This window comes from Crassostrea angulata, chromosome 3, assembly GCF_025612915.1.
Source record: "Crassostrea angulata isolate pt1a10 chromosome 3, ASM2561291v2, whole genome shotgun sequence".
Lineage (NCBI taxonomy): Eukaryota > Metazoa > Mollusca > Bivalvia > Ostreida > Ostreidae > Magallana > Magallana angulata.
This window is the reverse complement of record NC_069113.1, coordinates 45,661,753-45,673,930: the sequence shown is the minus strand read 5'-3', so window position 1 is coordinate 45,673,930 and position 12,178 is coordinate 45,661,753.

The following is a 12,178-nucleotide window of genomic DNA, read 5'->3' as shown; positions in this document are numbered from 1 at the left end:
CACTAAGCCATGTGTTAGAGGTCCTCAACATTTACCAATATACACTATTGTCACTATTTTCAGCATTCCTGAAATTTCTGTTATGATTCTCTATTTTTCCAATCATGTTGCTTTAACTGGACATACTTAAACAGATAACTCATATTTTGCCATGTAATACATGCATTTAAACAAGTTGATAAGTTTTAATTGCAAAAAGTTCTCATTTATGATTATTTGGCTTCTTTATGTAAAAAAAAATATTATTTTGTTTTACATCTGCAGTATATACTAATGTTTTTATACATTGATTTTTTTTCATTCAAATACCATACTAGTCATATCAAAATCTGTCCTCTTGGGTGATTTTTAGTTTTATAATTTATTGATCTATTGCATTGTTTCAAATGCACTACCAGTATTTTTCTCAACATGTAATATTACATGTTTGCTGGGTTTTTTTTGTATTTTACCTATAAACTACTGCCCTTTTATTAGTTATCAAGCTTTAAAATTGAACACATTGTATAATGTGAATGATTAAAACAGGAAAAATTGTTATTGAGGATTTTTATAAGTTCTAGAACAATAAAAAAAATTAGAAATTCCTTTATTTTGAATAAACATAATTCATTTTTTATTAATTTAAAAAAAAAATATTTGATCTTCATTCTGTTTAATACAGATTGATCATAATTCAAATAGTTTCCACTGAATGCCAACTACAGTTTTATCATGATCTTTTAATTTAAGATACATGTAATATTGCTGACTAATTTGTTTATATTACAGCCAATTGTTTCTGTTTTTGTTCTGATATTATATAATTACCAATGTTCAATTATATTCCTGTTCACTTTTGAAAGCTACACAGACTGTTTTTCAGATGGTTTTCGGTCTTCCATACCATATACCATCTCTGAATAAATTTGGTTTAACTGTTGATGATTGTTGTTCTACATATTTACTGGAATCATATTTAGCATTTCTCTCAAAATACATATTTTTCTCCTCCAAAAAAGTAAAAATCATGAAACCTTTTAATACACTTCTCCCAATGGCGATGAGCTTAATCTTGATCAGGAATATTTCTAACTTATGGGTCAATGTCAAAGCAAACTTCTTTGAAATTCTTCTCATCCTATTGTCCATTATTTCAGCAGGACCCTTTGACAGGGTAACCATTTCAATGTTGTCTAGATATTAATGTACATGTACTAGTCCAAACATACCACTGGTATTAAATTTATGCAAGATCAACTCCCATTAGTACTTTCAGTACTTTGATTTCAAATTAAATTGTAACTGTTACACAAATTGTCTATTTTAAGTGCAAATAGGTCACAAAAAAATTTATGCAGCTTCGTACAATATTTTCGTAATCCCTCTATTCAGTGTGACCACTGTTCATAATCAAAAACCATTTCTAAAAATGTAAGTTTGCTTCATAAGAAATACTGACAACAAATCCTAATCAGGCTGAAATTGCATTTTAGGTGCAAAAAAGTAAAATTAAATTGGCCCTAGCTCAGAGGGGTGATTACCAATCTAATTAAAATTGGATCTTTCACGCTCCTGTATTTGAAAAATAGCTGTGAGGATCTAAGAAGATCTGAAACTGATCGACCAGAAAAACTGAAACTTGTATGAAAGCATCCTCAGTTAAGGTAGATTCAAGTTTGATTAAACCATAATCACCAGGGGTATGGTGGGGCCAGAGTGGGGGCGGGGGGTGTCAAATTTTCACATCGGAATATATAGAGAAAAATCTTTTTCTCAGAAACCGACACATTCATTTATCCGATAAGTCAAAAAGAATTTTCAATTAAATGAGTTCAACTTGATAAGATGTACTTGTCTTGCAAATGTTTCAGTTAGATTTGAGATTAAACAGTTGCAGCACAACTCTTAACTAATGTCTGCTCCAGGTTGTAGACCTTTTAAAGAAAAATTTTCACCAGGTCTCCATAGAAAGTCAGGAGGGAAGAGTTGAATATATACAAAATCCTCTGAAGAGACTATCAGTAGCTACAGGTAACAATAATTTTGTTTTGAAAGACAAATTTATTCATGTAATAAAAATATATAACATTAAAGTTTAGTACTTTTAATTTTTAAAAATTATTTTGAATTTTAAATCAACTGTATTTTGGTAAAGGGAAAAGTGGACCCTGATCTCGTCGAAATGGTGGTGGAGGACTTGCAAGTTCTAGCTCCAAAGAAGAAACGTGGTCCCAGTAGGAAGCTTGATGACTTCGATGAAGATTTGATGAAGAGGACCATTCATGATGTGCAGTTGAAGGGCCAGTCCGTTTCACTCCGTCGACTGTCAGATGTACTAGTAGAAAGGGGAGTCAGATGAAGTCACTTGTTGCATATGTGGTGATTAAAATGCTATTGGAAAATCTCGAAAGATTGTTTGGGTTGAGTGTGAAGTGTGTAAGAGGTGGAGTCACCGCATATGTACCAAGCCCTCTCTAAAGTCAGGTAAGTGTGTCCAATGTTGGAACGCTTTGTATGGATTGAATACCGTTCTTTCATGAGCCTCCCCATGGTGTCTGATGATCGGTTCCCCTTTAAAGGTAAAAGAAAGAAAACTAATCACTGATTTTCACCTAAATCTTAAAAATAAATATTAATTTTTTAAAATGACATAACAGTTTTCTACACTATACATGTCATCCGATTAAATTTGTGAAAAAACCATCTCTGAAAATGTCTTAATTCTTATTTAAGGTAATGTATCATTTGTCATTTTAACAACAACACATCATTTGAAATATTTTAAATGTTATTCCTTTAAATTAATCAAGATAGGAATCCATAAATTCCACAAAGCATTGACATGAATATATGTATATTTCATTAACAGCTGTTAATAATTTTGTAAAAGTTTGGTATCAGTGATTAGTTTCATTTCTGAATACATTGGACTGCTATATATAACTTAGCATCTTTAATAGTTTTAAGAAGGTAAATACCAATGACCAGTATGTTTCTGAAGATTAATAGGAGATAAACACGTGGGATTTTAATAGAAATTAACGATATTAAGTTTAATTAATTCAATTAATCTGATAACCAAATAACATTTCTTCCAGTTCTTAAATATATATTCTACAGATTTCCCTTTAAGTGATTTATACCTTGATGTATCAATTTAGAATATTTTGATGATTTTCAATGGTTGGAGACATGCCAGTCTTTAACTGTGGACGATTGTATTTGTTGTTGTACCGACCATAGAACTTACGAAAAGATGACTTCAAGCTTTATATATAAAGATGTTAAGTTATAACTAGAGGTACTGTGAGCAAGCTCACAATTGATACCCCCCCCCCCCCCCCCCCCGCTAAGATAAAAATCATAATGCGAGTATTTATCCAATTATAGAAAATATTGGATGAATCTATTTCACCGTCCATTTTCTATAAATAACAACTGCTCTATTTTTTTTTAAACTGTTGGTCATAAGCAATATTTGTGTGAAGTAAGAACATTCAAAGCTTCTTCATAAGAAAGACAATGACCGGACATACATTTTGCACTTTTTCTGCCAGTGACTTTGACCATGCCCAAATGACCTTGGGTCAAGGTCATGACGCACCCTTTGGTCCTAAGCAATATTTGTGTGAAGTTAGAACATTCAATGCTTCTACACAAGAAAGATAATGACCGGACACGAATTTTGCACTTTTCCCCCCTAACGACCTTGCCCAAATGACCTTGGGTCAAGGTCAATACATACCCTTAAGTCATAAGCAATGTTTCTCCATAACAAAAATATGGACGGGACACAAATTTTGCACTTTTTCTGCCAGTGACCTTGACCTTACCCAAATGACCTTGGGTTAAGGTCATGACACACCCTTAGGTCATAAGCAATCTTTGTGGGAGGTAAGAACTTCCAATGTTTCTCCATAAGAAAGATATGGACCGGACACGATTGCACAGACAGACGGACGGACAGACGGACAAGGTGATTCATATATACCCCCACAAACTTCGTTTGCGGGGGGTATAAAGAGTAGTCCAATTACTGAACCTGTATACCTGGTTTTTGATGAATTTTATAACTATTCTTCGGTGATCAACTTCTTATTAATTAATTATTAATAGCTTCCACCCCACATCTTTGATTACTTATGCTGTTTGTTATGAATTTATGAATTAAAATTTCAATTTATGAATTATAAATTTCAATTTGATTACATGATATTGTAATAACTGAGGTACAGCACATCTATGGTTGCTTACTTTACAAATACATGTACAAGTAACATCTTTGTTGTTTAATTTGAAATTATAAATTCCAATTTGATTACATGACATAACTGTGATAAATTGCAACTATTTGCTTGCTGGCTTACTTTACTAATACAAGTGACATCTTTGTTGTTTAATTTGAAATCATAGATTTCAATTTTATTACATTTAATAACTGTGATAGAGCACATCTGTGATTGGTTGCTTACTTTACAAATACAAGTAACATCTTTGTTGTTTAATTTGAAATTGTAAATTTCCATTTGATTACATGTCATAAGTGTGATATATTGCAAATATTGATTGGTTGCTTACTTTACTAATACAAATGACATCTTTGTTGCTTACTTTACTAATACAAATGACATATTTGTTGTTTAATTTCAAATTATAAATTTCAATTTAAAGACATGTAATAACTTTGATATATGGGTATAGTCGACTAAAACATTTTCCATAGCCGGTAATGCTTTTTAGAACTAGATTTAAGAATATAAATCAAAATATTTAGAGTAAACTGTTAATTTACATTAAAAAATCAGTATATTGAGTTAAAAAAGTACACAATTTTTCTCATTTCTGGATACATTTTTACTCAAAACAAGAAATCACAAACACCACGAATAAGGAATTGCAAGAAAGAAGAGGATACTAAAAAGGTGCTACATGTAAAATTTGGTATGTTAGAAATGGAGTTATTAAACTTTCAATATGTAAACCTATCAGTCTAACCATACTACATTTTTACGTCAAAACCCAACATCATAATGTCATAGACATTTGAGGCAGCCATCTTGAAATGTGACGTCATCATAACAAGGTCATTTGAACCTGTGTATGCATTGAAAATGAGAGGTAGAGAAAAAAGCACAAGTTTGTCTGTGGAAACAATATTAGAAAGGGGAGAGTGGGTCATGGCCACACTTAACATGAGGTATTTAAATAGGTTTGGTAACCACGGTTAACAGCTAATCAATTTAACTTGATTACTAAAGTATCACCTGACGGTAAGTCGTACACTTTGTCAGGAGCTGAAAAAAGTAATGGTAAGGTTTTGCGCCCCGCCCAAGTCATCCCAACCCGTACTCAAGAGTCACCAGATCCGACAGCCGGGAAATGAGGGTTGTAGACGAGGGTCTCACCCAATGACATGATAAACGACCTGTATGTTTCACATGCCTGGTGTAAATCCCAACTTGCTGATTTTCAGATAAAATCCGAAACTAAGTGGGGGCTAGGCTAGTCATGGACAGTCTGGTGCAATTTTATTTCGAAGCCATATAAATTGTATCATGAGGTTCCATTTGAGCAATGTGGCAGGAAAGCTGCAGAAATGAATCTAGGTATACAAACGGGTCTCTACCAGACCCCATTAAGTAACAACCGGGCCAGACTTATTTTGGCATGTACCGGCATTCCACCCCCACTGGGCCAGCAAGGTCTGCAATGTATCTGCAATGCATAAATCAGGTAATAAAGTGGGTGGTGAAATTGTTGAAATTGCGGAACACGATATGAATGAAAAATTGAAACAACTTAAGAACAAGAATGAACGACGTGCTTATTTAACATTATACCCCGTGCTGCTAAGAGTCCCTCGGGTTTTTCTAATTGCATGTTGTGGATGTCGGCGCATAAAGCCCTCATACCAATCATATCCTGCTTTTGCTTTGGTTTTACTGATAGGGTGCTTAAGTTTCAACGTTTCTGCCATGGCGAATGCTGTTCTACAAATATCAATTGTCATACCAAAACCACAATTAGCCATTTCTAAAATGTGAACCAAAAGCTGATTTTCTTGGTCTGCAGAAAACACAGTTGGTTTGGAGGCTGTATCATCAACTTGCCTCTTCCCGCTCACTCTTCTCTCTAGCGTAGACTTTGGGACATGAAATTGTTCAGCCGCCCTGCGTATGCTTCGAAGAAGGAAGGGCATATTGCTTTGCTGCTGTCTGTCGGTCCACCAACAGTTTCCGTTTATTTTCTTCGCCGAGGATGAACATATTGAAATGAAATGTGGTATACATGTTTATCATGATATTATTTAGGTCAAGTTCGATATTGGGTACGATTGAGCAATTTTCGACAGAGTTATGGCTCTTGAACTTAGAAAAATTTCAGTTATTTGCAGTTTCCACTCATTTTCTTCGCAGAGGATGAACATATTAAAATGAAACGTGGTATACATGTTTATCATGATAATATCTAAGTCAAATTCGACACTAGGTACAATCGAGCAATTTTTGACAGAGATATGACCGTTGGACCTAAAAAAATTCCAGTTATTTGCAGTTTCCGCTCATTTTCTTCGCAGAGGATAAACATATTGAAATGAAATGTGGTATACAGGTTTATCATGATATTATCTAGGTCAAGTTCGATACTGGGTACGATCGAGCAATTTTCAACAGATGTATGGCCCTTGGACATAGAAAAAATACCAGTTATTTGCAGTTTCCGCTCATTTTCTTTCCAGGGGGTGTACATATAAATATGAAATTTGGTATACAGATTTATCTCAATAATATCTAGGTCGAGTTTAATTTTGGATATGATAGAGCAATTTTCGACAGAGTTATACCCCTTGGACTTAGAAAAATTCCAGTTATTTGCAGTTTACGTTCATTTTCTTTGTAGATGTTTCCAAGGGAGGGGGACATAAGTGTTTCACAAGCATCTCTTGTTATTACTAAGTTGGCAAAGCCTTCAACAGAACAATGTCGTCATCTAACATTAAACGTGTTTGCCAAGGAAAAATGTAGTGTTTATTCAAATGTCATAAAATTAATATCGTGAATTGAAAAACATATCAAAACGACGAAAAACATTATATGAAGGTCGACCTGCCTATACAAGGTCTATTTGTGAATTGTTTGGCAGTTTTCAGAAAAATTTAAAAACTTTAAAGGTGATAATGTGATCTTTAACCTCTTCTAAGCAATAAGGATTGTGTATTAGCTTACCTCTGTACTCATCAAAAGAGGATGCTGTCTCGTTTTGGAAAATTTCACGCTTGATAAATTCGCTTGAAAAGGACGCGCGGGGAGGTAACTTTGATTGCTGAGGGATTTCCATTGATGGGCGATAACCAGTGTCCCATTTACCCTAATTTCTTCTAAACCTTTAAGGATTTATAAGGGAAAACATTAGGACTTTATAATTGAATGTCATAATTCAAAACCAGTTGCAATGGTTATTTTAAATTTTAATCAAAAAACAAAAATATTGCTTGGTTTTTAAATTACATATTCGTATATGATGTTACACGAAGTCTATGATATTTGAGATCGCATTTGTGACCTCATACAATCAGTCTTGAAATAGAGAAAATACAGATATTTGCTGTGTGTTGTTTTATTTTATTCTTATAATAAATATGACATATTAAAATTTTTAATTTTTTGGTCTTAAAATAATGTGTAGGCACGTGCCTTAAGTGCCTAACGGCAGCTACGCCACTGGACTAATCAAGTTGGACATTTGCTATGGGACTCAGGCTACAAATGCAAAAGGTTCCTCTAGATTCCATTCTTAGTCTTGTCACAACTGCAGAACTGACGTTTAGAGACCACAATGTTTACATCATGAAATGTACAGAACTTTACGAAAGTTATAGGTTCATTCAGTTGCCATTGGAGAGTAATTGAATTGATTTTGGTGTTCGTGTCCCCAAAATTTGAGATTTAAACCTTGCAAACGCCTACATTGGCCTCTAAATAAATAAGATTTAGTATATATAATTTATATTTAATACACTTTTTATTGCGAAGGGGATACAGCATCACTGCTGTGTGTATGTATGTATGTATGTATGTATGTATGTATGTATGTATGTATGTGTCCATTGTCAGTTCTTTAGCAAAATTCCAAGAAACCCCTCTTTACTTTGTCCCGATCGCAAGTTTTGCTTTCACCACTTTTCGCTTGATATTTTGATAATAATAAATACCTTTATGCTCAAACTACGTCCATCCACTAATATGAAAAATGTCCAGATTATCTGTCTTGAAACGCCCCCTCTAGCGCTTCAGGTTTCAATACCCATCCCAAAATAGAAAGTCTGGAGATTTTGCATTGCATCAGCCATTAATAAGCCCGGATGATAACGTTGAAATTTTTTTATATATACGACTTTTAAGTAAATCGCTACCGTATGCAATTCAAATCAACAACTTGATATCTTAGGGATTTTAATCTTGTAAAGGTAAACAAGCTTATCTTTTAAAAAGATTGGTGAGCTAGCGCTGTAGCCATCATAAAACACAGAAGCAGATTTCTAAAACGTTAATTGGTATAAATTTCTGAATCGATTAATTAAGGAAGGCACAGCAGTGAATTGGAATTGTGCTTAAGTGGGGGTCTCAATTTAGAATTATGAATCTAGAGTGGGCTTCACATTGGCAATGGCATAGCTCATTGCCTGTGCCTTTATCATTATATATCTACTGTTATTTCAATTTCGATGTGAAAATGTTTAAGAACCATTGGTAATGTTCAGAAAACATATCCGGGGTTGTTTTCCGAGCTTGAAAGAATTTGAGATAAAGCTAGCTATGTATTATAATATTTAAATTAACTTGGCATTGAAAGACCTAAGGTAGTAGTACTGTTACTTTTTGACATTTTAAAAAATATATAATAGTTATTGTATTTTATTTAAATAATCCTATAGATGTGATAATGGAAATCGTACCTCAATGCGCTAAATTCCTCAAATTAAAAATATTCAACAATTTAATTTGTCTTCTCCATTATAATTAAATGACTGTTGTTTACTTCGCGTAAACTCGTGTGACTTTTATAACTTTACTCACACTTGATTGATAAATACACTGGAATGAAAAATGTTGTCACGTGACATGTTAAAGAGCTATAAAAATCAATGGTAAAGTATCGACAGGCACATCACTCTATTTTACTAAGGTCCACCCATTATTTTCATCTTTATTCAAAAATAACAAATGGCTACAAACCAGGTTAATTTTCCGCGGTAATATTTTCTTTAAAATAGCAATAATTCCTTTATCCCCGCAAAAGAAATGTGTCAGAACTATGAAAACTGTTCTAACGGTGTCGTTTTTTATTTACTCATGTCTGAAAAACTATCAAAATTGATGTAGATTTCACATTATTCATTGTATAAAGAGGGGCCCCCAGAGAGTAGTTATACACAGCATATCACCATTTAATTTTTGTGTACAAGTATTTAACATGTAGCAAGACATTTCTAATGATCAATCAAAATTTCAGCGTCAATCGTATAATTATTTAAAGGCGAGATACAGAGCTCACAATTCTGCTAGGTTCGAGTCATATTTTGTTCACATGAGTTTATTACATTCAGCTTAAGATCCTTAACTTGGCATTTCCTTTTCAGCATTTAAAATGAAAAAAAGAATTGCCTCAGATATGTGTACAAACATAGCATTGAGAGCAAATATCTGTATCTTGCTTATAATTCGAAACTTAACACTCAACTATGGTTAAGATATAGACATTGTAAACAATTAAACATAAGAAACACGCACAATAACAAATAAAGAGCGCAAATTATTTTTCAAAATGAATCATATACATGTATATATCTACATATTTCCGTCTGCGATATTAAACCCTATTTAAACTCAATAAACTCGAGAAAATGCTGAGCATCTCGAAAAAACACATTGTATCAGCTACCATTACGCAAAAGATCATACCGAATTACCGATAGAATCAATTGTATTTTAGTACTCAGATAATATATCAGATTTTGCTTAATAAGCGCATGTAAACAGTTAACTGTTTGATTTGATACGTAAAAATTACAAAATACAGGCGATAATCAAAACACCACCGTCATATGTGAAAACTGTCAATGTTATTTGCATGTTTCAAAGATTCCCTTCGTACGCGAACCTGTTACACAACAAACAAATTCATCATTGTCATCGACCCGTTTATCATATGTTATGGCTGCTTTAAACAAAAGACCTCGTTTTAGAAGTATGGGATACGAATCTTGGTAAAATGGATAGGCAAATCCGGGCCGGGGCAAAATAAAAGCCGGAGCAGATCGGCAATCGTCAATTCCAAAATACGCATTGTTTTGCAGCAATATTTACAGCGAATACAAATATACTGGTCCGTAACATATCCTGAAAATGTTAATGATATTGACGAATTAATACCTCGGGCCGGTTTTACCAAGACTCATGGAATACCGAACCCGAAGCTATAAACTGATTGAAACGCCTTTCCTTTAATATTATGTTCTTAATAAACTCCGATTTGAAAGGAATTAGTTCATAATTTTTTTTCAATTAATATATTCCTTTCCATAACGATCATTTATGCTAAATTACATTGAATTTGACTCAGTAGTTCCTGAGAAGAAGATTTTTAAAATGCCCCCCCCCCCCCCTCTTTGTACATTTTCGAGGTTTTCTCTGCTTTGATGAAGATTGGTCTTTCATTTTTGCAATTTATATTTGCCTTACCATAAAAACGCTTTGTGTCAAATTTGGTTGAAATTGGTAAGCCGTTTTAGAGAAGAAATTCAAAATGTAAAAAGTTTACAGACGGACGACGGATAAAATGTAATCAGAATAGCTCACTTGGGCTTGTAAGGTAAAAAACCAAACTTTTTGTAGTAGAGAGGTTGAAATTTAAAACGTGTACGGGTACGCGTACGTGTATTAAAACTACACGTACACGTACACATTTTTGTAATTTATCAGTTGAGATTTCTTAACTTGCAGGATACAAATGCGTACGTAAATCGACGCAGTGACATGAATTTATTTACATGTAGTTAATTCCAAATAAATGGTAAATTTCTTATCAATTTTCATGCAAATGAAGTTTAAAAATCTATATAATGTATCACAAGAATACATTCACTCATCAATAAGATTTCATTTGTTGTAAAAAGCTACACGTTTGTACTTACGTGTAGACAACACTCTACAAATTTAGAGAACGTGTAGAAACCATGTCGTCACAAAAACTGATGACGTAATACGCAAAGAATTTAGGTGATTCCCCTAGTTCACGTACACGTACCCGTACACGTTTGAAATCTCAACCTCTCTAGTATTAATATTGGAGGGTTAGAAGATTGCCCATAGGTAAAAGTTGAAGCGGGCAAGACATTAAAGCCATCCGAATGACATCGAAACAAGCAACGACTTTCTGACAAATTTTACATATTACTTACAACAGAACTAGTCCAAAATTCAGAGGAGACTTTAACAGAAATCGCACATTTATCACGCGAATATTGTTTCATATTACATGTAATAATAGCTGCATGTCTACTACTACGAGTTGACATACATGTACTACAAGCAACTAGACTTGTCCATCAGAGCAGACTACAGATCTCTAGATCTTCAGCTACGTTTCATAATATATACGGATCGTTTATGTATGCTTACATAAAAATGAATGTCACATAATGAATCTTAATTATTTAACTTTAAAGCGTATGTGTACACGAGTTTCTGCTAGGGAAAGTAAAACTGTGCATCCACGTACATGTAAGCCCCTCCCCAATTTAAACAACAAAAAGCGTGGGGATTAGGATAAAATAGATAATGTGAATTCAAAGTGGTTTTTAGAAATACTTGAATGTGTCATTTATTTTGATAAATAATGCATTTCCCCCGGGTGTTGCTAAAACGCGGAACGAAAAACGGAACGGAATGGAAAACAGAAAATCTTATCTAATGTTATTTACTTGATATATTTGTTAATCATGCTAAAAACGATATACTTTATGCAATTTTCAATTTTTTTTTTAAAGATTAGGAATATTATATTACTTATTCAAGAATAACTATTTCCTCATAATTAACAGTACATGCATTGACTACTATATTCTGTCCCAAAATATCCTGGATTCACATTTTGCTGAATAACTTGATATTTATATATACCTCAGGGTTCAAGC